This window comes from Pristis pectinata, chromosome 9 (assembly GCF_009764475.1).
Source record: "Pristis pectinata isolate sPriPec2 chromosome 9, sPriPec2.1.pri, whole genome shotgun sequence".
NCBI classification, from domain to species: domain Eukaryota; kingdom Metazoa; phylum Chordata; class Chondrichthyes; order Rhinopristiformes; family Pristidae; genus Pristis; species Pristis pectinata.
In genome coordinates this window covers 60,539,204-60,554,038 of record NC_067413.1, presented here as the reverse complement: position 1 = coordinate 60,554,038, position 14,835 = coordinate 60,539,204, and the positions used below count along the sequence as shown (strand labels likewise).

The following is a 14,835-nucleotide window of genomic DNA, read 5'->3' as shown; positions in this document are numbered from 1 at the left end:
TGAGCACGGGGAACCCTGTCCCTGTTATGTCGGGAGGGGATGGGTGAGGGCAGATGTGTGGGAAATGGAGGAAATGCCGGTGAGGGCAGCATTGATGGTGGTGGAAGGGAAACCCCGTTTACTGAAAAAGGAGGACACCTCAGATGTCCTAGAGTGGAAAGCCTCATCATAGGAACAGATGCAGCGAAGGTGGAGGAACTGGGAGAAGGGGATGGCATCCTTGCAAGTGACTGGGTGGGAAGAGGTGTAGTCAAAGCAGCTTGTGGTGATGTGGTAACAGGGGGCCACTGACAAGGTTCAACAATAGAGAGATCAGATGCAGCTATAACTGCACCAAGGTACAGAGGCTTGATGATGATGTTATAACATGCCACTATTGTTGTGGCTGAAACTTAGGTTTGCTGTTAACTAAGTTAGACTTACAGATAATTAAGTGTTTTGTTCAGTAATGAAAACCTAGATTTACTGCTAATTAAGTCTGTGTTAATGAAGTAATTGGAGAAATGTAACAATCAAAACATAGTTAATTAAGTTTTCTGTGTAATTGTGTATGCAGAGAGGTGTATAAGGTTGTCCCAAAATTGTGTTCAGGTAGATCAGCTTTTTGATCTGGTCTCCTGGTGTGCACCAGTTTCAGTAAATCACTCATTGTTTGAACACCAGTTCTGTGTTGCCTTTCTCGTTTGCTCCTACATATATTAAGGGTGGCCACTCTGTTCCATATTTCTTCTCCTTTTCCTTGATTCTGGCTGCTGCTGATTTTTTTGCTGCATTGTTGTTACCTGTTTGAACTCTGCAGACTTTGAGGCTATGGGTTATTCTCAGTGATGCTTTTAGTAGGTTTAGGATTTAGCCAGACAATCCAAATCCTGCTCACTTTCAACTTGAACACCCTTGATTTATCCTAATGGCATCAATAATTGGTATGCAAATCAAGTGATTCCTAAAAAACTTGGGACTGCAAACTATTGTTAATATCCTCTACAGATATTTTTCAGCCCAACTAATGATTTGCCTGCTGTTTATGTCTCGAACAGCATTAATTGCAGGGATCCAAAATTATAATTGTGAAGAGATTTTAAATATTGAGTTTATTTCCATTAAAGCAAAGAAGGCTAAGAATTCTAATAGAAGTGCATTAAATAATTAAGGGCTTGATAGAATCAGGTTATATCCTCATACAACATACAATCTGCTGGAGGAATTCAGTGGGTTAAGTAGCATCTTTGGGGGGAGGGTAGGAATTGTCAATCTTTCAGGTCAAAACCCTGCATCAGGATCAGATTGCAGCATTTGCAGTCTCTTGTGTCTCCAGTTATTTCTTCATGTTGGGGAGGCAGTAATGAGTCACAGTAATTTAAAACTGTTCGTGATGAAATGAGGAAAGAGTTCAGTGATTTGGATTTATACAGAGAGATTTCTGTAAATCTTTTTCACAGTGGTTGAGGGATTGACCATTGCCATTTTAAGAGAAAATTGGATGAATTGCATTGTACAAAGTGGATATCCATATTTTAACCCTTCACAAAGAAAGGACAAAGAAGATATCAGCTATGAGCCCTGAGGCAGGAGAGTGTGGAGATGAAGTAAGTTCCAAAGTCAGCAATTGCAGTGGGTTCATTCAAAGTAATTTAAATGAAGTTCATGTGTATCCTGTCTGTTAGTAATGCTATATAGAGACGGCAAAAAGACTAGAAACAGAAATGGATACAAAAAAAGTTTGTTATTATTTTTATTTCTACAGAAAGAAGAAAGTAATGAGCACTGCATTTGAGGTATAGAACTTGCATTGGGCACCAGAGGAATTCACACATTCCATCATACAACCCAACACTAGCGTTCTATGTGATTGAATTCCTAGGCCAAGGTGCCTTAATGCTGTCTATACTCTCTGCTGTATCACACTGATGGTGCAGTGCTTATCGCATGTATTATGACATGGACATTATCAGGATCATATTGGGAGCAGCCTTATCTTGCTATTCTTCCATAGGTAGGAAAATCACTTTTATCTTTAATATTCCTTTAACATTATTTTTGGATCAATGAATGCACCTGCCTTAGTTTTATTGCTAAGTATTCTTATGATTTTTCAAGTAGTTTGTTTTTATTTAACCAACTTCTTTTTCAATTCATAATTATGTCTACATTTAAATAAAGCTCATACATGCCCTTGCTTGTTTGTGCAATTTTAGATTCAATACATAAGAACAATTGATTTAAGCAAATCTGTATCTCCAGCAGTTTGTTTTTTGTTCCAGATTACAGCATCTGCATTGTCTTGTGTCTCCATCTATAGCTCTTCAATGCCTTGCTAAAGATCTAATGAATATTTGCTATTAAATTCTATTTTTGCTGTTTGTATTTACCTCATGGAAACTTTCATCAGCCAAGGTTGCTTCAAACAGTTGTACGATGCCTACACTGCTTTCTTTCCGTGTGCCCCTTCTGATTAGACTTCTTAACAACACTTAGGCACTGCTCTATCCTGATACAGGGTCACAATTTTTACTTCTATTTTTTTTAAAGAAACTAATTGGATTAAAATGAAATATATATCTGAAAAGCAAGAATTTGACCCAAAAACAGAATACTCACTCCCCAAGTAGGGAGTGAAACAGAGTGAATGTTTCAGGTCAAGGACTCTTCCATCAGATCTGGAAAATTGGAAGACAAGCATGTTTGACAATAGTTGACAGCCTATACAGATTTGACATTGGGTTCAAAAGCACATTGGCCCCTTTTAAATTGTATTGCATCACCTTTCAGTGTTTTTATTAAATTACTTTTGCCAGTTTGCTGAAGTAATGCTGTTTTGATGAAATTTCCAGGGAAGTGGCTTATGCTGTGGAGATAACTTAATGCTTCACTGGGCATTAGACCAATTTACTGAGTTACAGCAATTAAGTAAGAATTATTATTTGTAAGTTGCCTTGGAAACTACATCAGCCATAATTCACAAGACTGAACTCAGTCTTTGTTGTAAAGTTAGTAATTTTGGCAATATGACAAGAAATCAAGTTCTGGAGAGACCAGGTAATATAGGGACAGAAATTATTTGTTGTGCTAACTTAGAAAAGTAAATCAAATTTGCCTCCATCAAAGCGATTGTGAGTGTTTGTTTATTGAATGTGACATGACTGCAGTTAAGAACTGCCATTATCAAATGACTTAGTAATATTTTCTCACTGATAGTAATGAATAACGTGCTCCAAGTTTTGTTAACTTTTGAGAAGATACCAAAGCTATTTTCTTTCCTCTCCTTGCTGAGATAAAATAGAAATGTTTTTCAGCTAGTGACAATACTGATAAGCTCAAAGCAGCAAAACAAAGTTTCATTAAAAAAAATTCAAGATTTTACTGGCTAATGAAGAAGAAATGCAGAAAGAGCTAAGATACCCAAAAAGTAAGTTTTTTTTTATATGTTTAATGATACATTATCTGGTGTGGTTAATGTATCAGCAAACTTAACAAATCCTGGAAAAATGCAGCTGAGATCATAGGACTTACGTGATCTTTGATGCAAGTTTACCTTGCTGGCGTGAATAATGCGCACATGTTTCCTGCTTATTTTCTACATGTATAAGGAACAGAGAATAGTGATGAATCATTGAAGCAGCATTTCCTGGAGTGTTGATGAGGTACTTTGAAGAGCAACTAATAAAGCTCAGCAAGGGCTATGGCCAAAATTGATACCTTTTGAAAATTAGACTTTGGATGTTCAGCTGAAAGAGGTGCAACCGCTGGGAAAAAAATATATTTGGGGCTTTAGAGAATCTTGGTCTGCATGCCAGAGTGCACAACCACGGCAAACATTTATTGTTCCAGTTAATGTGGTTTCCTACGTATAACATGGGAACTGATGAAATGAGGTAATTATCCCTCATCAAAACTGACAAAGCATTTGATACAGTTCAAGTACAACATACATCACAATTCCCCTTTGTTCAATATCTATTACCTCCTCAAAGAAACTTCGGAAATTAGAATTAGGATGGAGCCTGTGGGGGAAAAAAAGTTTTAGTACTTCAGAGAATCTTGGTTTATGTTCCAATGTGTGAAACATGGCAAACATTTATTGTTGTGCTTAACACTGTCCTATTAACTTCCTTGCAGAAGCCATTCCAATCCTGATCAGAGCTATGAAACCCCCTCAAAGCAGTGCCAGAAAAAAACATGCCCAGAAAAAAATATGCCCACAAAAACCCTAGCAAAATACTTTGACATTCAGAAAGATACAAAAACTATTGTAAATTAACCAAACAATTAAAATGTCTAATAATTTCTGAAAGCATTAAAATATAAAAGAAAAACACCAAAACAATTTTAAAAACATTCAAAGTAACAAAGAATTTTAAATATATACAAATAAATATTTAAATTGATTTCCTGCCTCAATGAACTTAGGTAGGGATACTTAGAGATGGGGAACTGCTGAATAAAAAATCCAGCAGCCTCTGAAATACAGTTAAATTGAACATAAAGAAACAAAATTTTAAAGGCTGTATGCTTTGCACTGTTAAGTATTCAGTGGTATCAACCAGAGATGAGTTTCTAGGCAATTAAGTTTAAGTAATTTAATACCAGTGTACGTAATTTATTTCAAATTTTTGTTCATATTTTACTTGCCTGAGTTAGCCTTTATTTTCAAATCATTCTATTAGCTCTTATTCTTTCCCTTCGTATGCATCTTTTACTTCTTTGTATGAATAATATCCTGATCTATTTCTCCAGTTTCTGTTGATTCTGGTTGTCGTCATTTTTTCAGCTTCACTCCTTTACCAGTTTAAATATCTTGTCACTTCCCTATTTAACTTTATGCAACAATTTTACCAGTGAGTTGGGTCCTGCAGAAATCTTGGTTATCTTAGCAGTGATTTAATAATATAATTAAAGTGAGTTTACACTTTCCTCTTAATACAATTTCCAATTTTTTAACAGCAGAATGTAAACATTTTCTCAAATTAGTTGCAAACAAAATACAAATTAAAACATAAAGTAATAGGAGGCACATGGATAGCTTGATAAAATTAACTGTATGTAAGATGAGAAATCCTATCAGAGAAACTAATTCAATGGCCAATGGACAGAATAAGCATGACAACGAGACGCAAGAGCATTGCTAATCAGGTTGGACTGCATTTTTTCCCCTGTACATGGTTGAATGTAATTTCCATTACACTACACATTAAGCACCAATGGGAAAACTTATTGCTTCTCTGTAGAGCCAGATTGAAAAATAGGATGGACTGAGAAGTTAATTCTGGCATGGGTGTTCCTAAAGCAGCATAATATCCATTTCAATTCAAAACCGTTTCGCAGAACACCTGTGCTCTGTCCGTAACTGTGATCTGCACCTTGCCGTTGCCAGTCACTTCAACTCCCCTTCTCACACTATCACTGATATGACAATCCTCGGCCTCCTCCATTGCCAGGGGATTTCCATGCGCAAACTGGAGGAACAGCACCTCATTTTCCATCTTGGAACCTTGCAGCCTAATGGCATGAATATTGAATTCTCCCACTTTAGGTAATCCCCACCCCCCTTCCCCACAACCCCCTTCCCGAGCCCCCCCCCCCCCCCTCACCATGCTTCTTCTCTTCTTCCCTTTCCTAGCCTCCTTTTTTTCTCCTCTCTCTTCTTACCTTTTGCCCATCCCCTGGTGGATCTGGTGTCCCCTCCTTCCCCACACCTGCCTATCACTATCTCTTACCTGCATCTACCTATCACCACCTTGTGCCCACCCTGCCTCCCCTCTTTTGTCCACCTATCACTGCTCTGCTTTTCCCTCCTATATATTGGGCATCCCCTTTTTCTATCTTCAGTCCTGAAGAAGGGTCCTGACCTGAAACGTTAACCGCCTGCTTTTCTCCACAGATGCTGCCTGGCCTGCTGAGTTCCTCCAGCATCATTGTGTTTTTTCATCTAGATTCCAGCATCCGCAGCCTTTTATTTCTCCAACAATCTTTAGACTTATTTAGCAAACATCAAACAAACAAATTAAATGAAATATTTTGATGAGATATTACAGGGAGGAATAATAAGGGGAGCATATTTGATGTAATTTGTGAATCTTAGCAAGATGTTTAACAAGGTCCCAGACAGCAAAGTGATGGGCAAAGTAAAGGTTCATGGCATTCAAGAAAATGTGGCAAGTTGGATCTAAAACTGGTTCAGTGGGTAGAAGAACAGGGTTTTCTAATCTCCCAAAAGCTCTACACAGTCAATTACCACAAGTCTGAGTGTGGGTCTCTTGCAGTTTCTGGTATACATCAGTGATTTTGACCTTAAGAGTTTGGGGATATAATTAAGAAGTCCTTTTTTTTATACATGTCCATCAATTTCATTTTGATTCCTTTTGCCATTAACACTAAGTGGTAATATATAGTAGCCAATTAACTAACCAACATGTCTTTCGTATGTGGGAGGAAACCCTTGCAAACACAGAGAGAATGTGCAAACTCTGCACAGATCATGAATGAAACTGGATCCTTGGAGCCGAGAGGCAGCAGCACTAAGTGCGCCACAATGTCCTCAGACTTGTCAGCTGAGAACCAGTGGTACAGATGAGCAAGAATGAGGTGTGTCAGGTGCAACTTTGATCCAGGGCACCAGAACTTTGAATGATCTTCCAATTTACCAGGCTTGTATTAAATCAAGACAACAAAAGCATGGATGAGTGTTCCAGCAGCAAACATTCTGAGATAGGGATAGAGTAGGTACAGAACCTGACCCGATATCCCACCACAGTATGGCAATGTATAATGCCCTGATCCATCATGTTCTGTGAATTTTACTTGAATTTTGAAAAGTAATATATAGGGGTTATCATTTGCATATTTTTATTTTTCAATAGCAGATCCCATATCAATATTTAATAAAAATATTCACCTTAGTAGTTGAACATTTAATTCTAAATAATCATAATTAAATTCTGTAAGGATATCCCATTCAGACAATATTTCTATCAACTCTTTACAGTCATTTTCTCTAATCATCCAATTGCATTTCAGCAATTTGGGGAGTATATACCAGTTCATTGGCAATGCCCACCAGATGGTGCACAGACCACCAATGAGAAGGAAGCACCTTCACAGAATAGTGCTTTGAATTTAAAAAATTATCAGGGAGAAAATAAGAGAGTCGAATTAAGAAAGACAATTGACATGGAAAAATGCTTCCTCATGATTGACTGATAAGGAATAACAACAGTAACAATTGTTTGCATCTCACAGAAATAATTATAGCAACTAAAAAAAAGGCTCAACTGATGTTCAAGGTAAGATGCGTGCTGAGAAATTCCCATGGGTACCAATGAGATCCTTGTTGTTGAGTTTTCTTTTCAGTTGAAGGTGGAATAATAATGATGCACCCAGAGGCTGAGTGAAAATTAACCCTGATATTTGTATTAGCAGTTATTATTAACCCCAGCTAAACCCACTGGAAAATAATGCTGTAAGAATACTGCTCACAAGAGACTTTGATTCCTCTGTGAAGTAAAATAGGTCCTTTCTATCTATTTAGGCCCTGCATAATTTTATAGACCTCAAAAAGTCTCCTCTCTTCCAAAAAAAAACAAACCCAGCCTATTCAATCTTTCTTCATAGCTAAAATTGTTTACTGCTGACAACATCCTTATAAATCTGCCCTGCACCTCTCCAGGGCTATCATTATCATTCCTGTAATATAGTGTTCAGAACTATAAGCAGTGGTCAAGCTGTGATCTAACTAATGTTGTAGAAAATCTTTTTAATTCTATTCCTGCTCCCATTTTCTTGCCGCCTTGTGTAACCATATTCTATGCCTTGGCTAATAAAAGAAAGAAGCTCATATACATTTTTAACCACCTTATCAACCTGTCTACCTACCTTTAAGGATCTAGGGCATAGAGGTTCCTCTGTTCAACCACACCTCTCAGTATTGTCTGATTTATTATGTATTGCTTTTCCTTACTGAACCTCTCCAAAGGCATTACCTTACATTTCTCTGTAATGAATTTCATTTGCCATTTTTTTGGCAAAGTCCATTCCTAATCTCCTGCAGTCTTTGCAATCCACCTTTTGGAACATATCAGGTGAATTTGTACCACCACCTTCTGGAATTTGGCTCTCCCAGGACAATGTACTTTCAATGGCATCACCACCCCTCTTCCACACTATACTGCATTGAACCCCCAGCCCTGATCTACCCTCTGCTACCACCATCCCAAACTCTATTCAAGGTCTTGAATTATAATTCTGATGCCACCAAAATTCCTGAGTTTGTCCTGACTCTCAGATCTACTCCACCCTACCTAAACTGACATCCCGATTTTCACCATTGTGCTGGTATTTTACTTTCTCCTCTCCACCTCCAACATCCTTCAGTGCTGGGATCCAGTATGTTAAAATCACAATTTTGGTATTTATTATACTTTGTTGCCTCATAGTTCAGGTAGGGACAACATAAATTCAGCATGTTTTTCAGAGATACTTGCAATACTGTCGCCAGTTTTCTGAAAGTTACCTTTTTCACCATCTCCGAATGTGGGGGATACTGATATGGCATTTATCTCCAGGAGACCTTCCTCCGCATCTTTGAGTCTGACTATTTGTGGCAGTCCAACTCTAGTCCTTTTTCTTGTCCTCATGGTTTGCACTCTCCTTTCCTGCTGGAAACACTAAAACTGACCTGTGAATGACTGAATATTATACAGTCATAGTCAATGAGTTACACAGTATGGAAACAGGCCCTTCATCCCAACTCGTCCATGTCAACCAAGGTGTCTTCCTGACCTAGTCCTGTTTGCCTGCATTTGGCCTATATTGCTTTCCTATCCATGGACCTGTCCAAATGTCTTTCAACCATTATAATTTTACCCACCTCTCCCACTTGCTCTGACAGCTTATTTCATATACCCACCACCCTCTGTGTGGAAAAACTTGTCTCACAGGTCCCCCTTTAAATATTTCCTCTCTCACCTTAAACCTATAGTTTTAGACTCTGCTAACCTGTTAAAAAGACTATGACAATCCAACTTATCTATGCCCCTCATGATTTTATAAACCTCTAAAAGGTCATCCCTAAACTTCCTTCACTTCAGGGAAAACAGTCCCTGCCTATCCAATCTCTCCTTATAACTCAAGCCCTCCAGTCCTGGCAACATTCTTCTGAATCTTTTCTTCCCCCTCTCTAGCTTAATCATATCTTTCCTGTAGTACAGCGACCAGAACTGCACACAATATTCCAGGTGCAGTCTCACCAACATCTCCTATGTGTTGTATTGGCTGTTTTTCTTTAGAAGAGTTGTCAAAACAAGGTCTTATTTGTCTGCTCAGGTGGATTTAAAAGATCCCATGGTGCTATTTTGAAAAACGCAACACTATTTAACAAAACATCCAATCATTACCATACTGCTGTTTGCAGGAGTCTATTTGGTATAAATTGGCTACTTTTCCTATGTCACAACACTAAATTCCATTTAGTAGTTCATTACATGTAGAGTGCCCAGTGACATCTAAGTAATGTCAAAGCAAGCCCTTACTTAATATTCAAATGTGTATTTGTTGATGGTAATTCATAAGCTTCACATTGTATAAGTATTGGGGTGAATGGCCACAGTGCATTAATATGAAATGCACATAATGTGACGCTAGGTACCTCTGAAATTTAAATGGTTTGTTATGAAGTTGCATGGAATGTAAAGAGACAAAGGCCTAAAACAATAGGATGTGGATGAATTAGCAAATACACTCACTTTCCTGATCTGGTTAGGTCAATTAACTAATTCCTCTCTCCTTAGTAAGTCCCTTACAGTCAAGGATGACTTCCATCCACTATGATACTGTGATTCTGAGGTAGCTGAAGATTCCTAGTGAGACAGGTAGCGATGGATGGGGCATGTGGGTGCATTGTTTGGTATGTTGTACGCTCCTCCCATTATTCTGTTTGCTCTCAATGTAGAGATTTGAGGTACTCAGTATCTTCCTCTGTGTTTCTTCTCCATTTTGAGCAGTCACTGATCAGGGATTCCTATGAGTGGATGAGGATATTATATTTTTACAAGGACATTTTGAGTACGTTCTTGAAATAATTTTGTTGTCCCTTGAAAATCCTTTGCTGCAGTAGAACTCAGACTAGAGTGTTTATTTGAGATGTCTGATGGCAGGTATGCAGACAATGAGGTCTGCCCAGCAGACAGGTTGAGCATGATCAGAGACTTGATGGGAATGTTAGCTTGTGAGAGGACATTGACATTAGGTGCCCTATCCTCCCAATATATTTGGATGAATTTGCAGAAACAATGTTGGTGCAATCTCTCCTGTGCTTTGAGATAGTTATTGTAGGTTGTCCATGGCTTTGAAAAGTACAGGAGAGGTTGACCACTGCTACTTATTAGATGATGAGCTTGATGCTGGGTTTGAGGGCGTGGTCTTTGAACATTCTTTTCTTAAGTCAGTCAAAGGCTATGCTGGTAAACTAGAGGTGGTGGTGAATTTCATCATTGATGGCTGAATTCATGCGTGGAAAGTGATCCACCTTGTACAGAATCTTGTCCTGGACTTTGATTGTCAGAGCGAGTGTTTTAGTTTGGGGAAGGTTGTTAGATGACCTTTGTTTTCTAGTGTAAGGCATACCCTCTCAAGTTCTTTAGTGATGGAGTCACCAATGACCAAGTGCTTGGTCTTTAAATGTGAACATATGCAGATTGTGTACTGTAAGTCAATGACTGAGGTTGGGGTGAATTTGATTCTGGAGTAGGGATGACAAGGATTGAATGGTTTATCACTTGCCCTGTAGATCAATTCCACTCCAATGGGAGTGCTACAGCAACAGATATAGAGAAAAGAGTTACAGCAATATTGCTTGACCACTGTCTGTACATCTGTTCTCATGGCAGAAAACCTACCAGAGAGGATGTAGAATGACAGTGAATCAGAATCTAAGAGACATTAGCATTAGTAACGAAAATAATCGGATAAATTAATGGGACTTAAAGCTGTTAAATGCCCAGGCGTGATGACTTGCATCCCTAAGTGCTGAAAGTTTGCAGATGACATGAAAGTTGGTGGTGTTGTGGATAGTGAGGAATATTATCTAAGGCAGAATATAGAACAGATGGAGAATTGGGAGAGCATTGGAAGATGGGATTTAATCCCAAGAAGTGCATTGTGATGCATTTCGTGGTCAAATTGGGTAGGACATATACAGTAAATGGTTGGCCACTAAGGAATATTGATGGACAAAGAGACCTTGGGGTTCAAGTCCACAGCTCCCTGAAAGTTGCAACACAGCAGAAAGGGTGGTAAAGAAGGCATATGGCATGCTTGCTTTCATAGATCAGGGCATAGAACATCACAGTTGAGACATTATGTCGCAACTTTACAAAAGACAGGTAAGACTACACTTGGAGTATTGTGTGCATTTCTGGTTGCCACACGATAGGAAAGTTGTGGTTGCACTGGAGAGAGGAAATTCACCAGGATGCCTGGAATGGAAGAGTTTAGTTAGGGGGAGTGGTTGGATAGGATGAGTTTGTTTTCCCTGGAGCGCTAAGGAGTGACCTGATAAAGGTACCTAAAATTCTAAGAGACGTAGATATGATAGACAGAGTCAGAATCTTTTTGCCATGTTAGGGTTATCAAAATCTAGAAGGCATAGGTTTAAGGAGAGAGGAAGGAGTTTTAAAGGTGATTTCAGGGGAAAGTTTTCACAGAGAGTGGTTGATATCTGGAACTCACTGCCAGAGAAGGTCGTGAAGGTCATACAATCACGACATTTAGACAGGCACTATAATAAAGAAGATAAAAGGATATGGATCTAGTGCGAGGAAATGGGAGTATAGATGGGCAGACATCTTTAAACTTTCCCTACTCCATTCTGAGGTTCTCACCTGCTTTAAGAAGACCATTATCATCCCAGTGCCAAAGAAAAATTTCGAGAGGTATAGTGTATAAAAGAAGGGGGGTGTTGATGAGGCTCTACGGGGCACTAGTGAGGCCTCATTTGGAATACTGTGTGCAGTTTTGAGCCCCATATCTTAGGAAGGATGTGCTGATGTTGGAAAGGGTTCAGAGGAGATTTACGAGGATGATTCCCAGAATGAAAGGGCTTACATATGATGAGCGTTTGTCGGCTCTTGGACCGTACTCACTGGAGTACAGAAGAATGAGAGGGGACCTCATAGAAACATTTAGAATGTTGAAAGGACTGAACAGAGTAGATGTGGCCAAGCTGTTTCCCTTGGTGGGTGAGTCCAAGACCAGAGGGCCCAATCTTAGAATTAAAGTGTACAGGTTTAAAACAGATGAGGAGAAATTTCTTTAGCCAGAGGGTAGTGAATTTATGGAATTCTTTGCCACGTACAGCAGTGGAGGCCCGATCATTGGAGGCGTTTAAGGAGGAGATAGATAGGTATCTAATTAGTCAAGGTATCAAGGGATATGGGGATAAGGCTGGAAATTGGGGCTAGAAAGGAATAGTGCTTTTTTTTTCCTTTAGCTCATGGAGCAGACCTTTTTCCCCCATTTCTCATTTCTTTTTTCTTTCTCCCTTTCTCTTTTCTTTGGAGCAGACTCGATGGGCCGAATGGCCTACTTCTGCTCCCTTGTCTTGTGATCTTGTGAAAAATAAGGTCACCTGTCTTAATGACTATTGGTGGTTCTGACATCCATCATGCCTCAGGAAACCAGCCAAAATAATTAAGGACCCCTCGCATCCTGGTTATTCTTTCTTCTGCCCCATCATGCAGAAGATAGAAAAGCTTGAGAACACATACCACCAGGCTCAAGGACAGCTTCTATCCCACCGTTATGTGACTTTTTATACAATAAAGATGAACTCTTGATTTCTCAATCTATTTCATCATGGCCCTTGCACTTTATCTGTCTACCTGCACTGTACTTTCTCTGTAACTGTAACACCATATTCTGCATTTTTGTTTTCCTTTTGTACTACCTCAATGTACTTATATATGGAATGATCCATCTGGATGGCATGCAAACAAAAGCTTTTCACTGTACCTCAGTACATATGACAATAATAAACCAATTACCAAGAAGGTCAGCGTGGAATTGGTGGGCCAAAGGGCCTATTTTTGCGCTCACAACTCTATGACTCTCTGGCCCTAAATGCTGGAAATCTGAATTATACGTTACTAGAAGTTAGAGAATTCGATATTAAGTCAAGAAGGCTGTAACATGTCCAGGCGGAAGGTGAGGTATTGTTACTCAAACTTACATTGAGCCTCGTTAAACATGCAGGAGGCCACAGAAATAGGTCAGAATGGGAGTGGAATAGGGAATTAAGGTGGCAGGCAACCCCTCTGCAGACTGAACATAGGTACTCTGCAAGTGGTACTGTAGTATTAAATGGGGGTGGGGTTCTCTGTTGCATTGTCATAGTTAAGGAAGCTTCATTAAGAACTATAGGGATCAAGTATCCAGCTTTTCCCCATTGCCCTCACTGATCTAAGAGCTCAATGCACCTATTTGTGCTAAATACCACCCTTGTACAGAAACACTATCTAATCTGGTTTAGCAAACAGAAATGTGGTTGGAATGCCTTCTATTGTTGAGATGGTGTGACTGCTGTGTAAAATGAGCAGCAGGAAGACCTCCAGGCAAACTTAGACCTACTGCTTCTGTAAAAGAAGAGGAGTTTGCTGCAGCACTACTGCCTGCCATTCTCTAATTGTGCAGTGCTGGTGCAAGGCCTAGAGCTTCTAGAAACCCCTTTAAGTGAGTGTCTGTTTTGGAAGGGAATAGAAAAATGGAACAAAGGCACTCTGATACCCTATAAAAATTATTTGAATGACTGCCCTGTGCCTATTGCAGGAAGAAGATCTGCCTACTATCTCAAGGGTAGCCTCAAAAACTCCACAACAACATTAGGGGGCAGAGACTCAGCACTGTGAGTCTTCAGCTTATATCTTGCATTCACTGTCCAGTTGGCGAGGTACTTATGTCAGGACAATTAGCTCCAATATCATTCGCAATAAAGACACTTTGCAGAGGGAGTAGATAATAACATATATAGAAATACTTGCATCTCAGAAGATGTTGTAAGTTCATGGAAGCAAAGCAAATTAATATGCCTTGTATGATATGATATAAATCACTGAGAACTTGAGTTTTTTAGAAATATAATTTGCCAACCAAGCAGGTTTCGAGAACTGAAAGGTAAATTGTACGATAAATATTTCAGTATCAGTAACTTTTGTTTTACCTTGTTCGGTGATAACTGTAAGCATACTTGTGGTATTGAAATATTAAGCAAACTGGGCTATCTTTAAGCTGTGGGATAATTCATGCTGAGTATCAAAAAGCATTCCAGGTTTTAGACTACAGAATTGTGTAATGTAACTGGAAAAAAAATCCAGTAACAGCTTAATTTTGATGTTTATTAACTTTATTGAAGAAGGTACATGTCTAAACAATGTGCAGGTCTCATAGCAACTGAGTTCTTGCCTGTTAATACTGCTCCTCTGAACAGTGATCCTAAAATATTTTCACTGAAATTAACAGTAGAAAACAATTCTTTTCAAGGCTGATTATGCAAAATAATGCACACTGAGTGAGAGAGGGGAATGAAATCAAAATGTGAATATGAATTTCAGATTGACCTGGCATCAGTCAATTTATAAGAGGAAGATATTGAACTATTGCCATAGTTTTCAAGTATTGAGTCATACAAGTTAAATAAATAAATTTATATAACTGCGTAGCAACTTCATACAATTTAACACTTGGCAATAAATTGAATAATTAAATTTGTGTCTGCTCCACCTGTATTCAGTTTCAGACCCAGTGATTTATGATTTTAAAAAATATTCAACAAGGTTTGTTTGGTTACAA

The 14,835-nt window shown here is 38.8% G+C and overlaps 1 protein-coding gene across 1 annotated transcript in view; it reads left to right on the top strand.

Moving 5' to 3' along the window:
* Positions 1-1,838: 1,838 nt before the first annotated feature.
* Positions 1,839-14,835, top strand: part of LOC127574662 (NEDD4-like E3 ubiquitin-protein ligase WWP1) — a 151,835-nt gene continuing 138,838 nt past the window's right edge. Inside the window, exon 1 of the mRNA XM_052023883.1 lies at positions 1,839-1,993. The gene's annotated coding sequence lies outside the window, so the exon portion shown is untranslated. The remainder of the gene's footprint in view (positions 1,994-14,835) is intronic.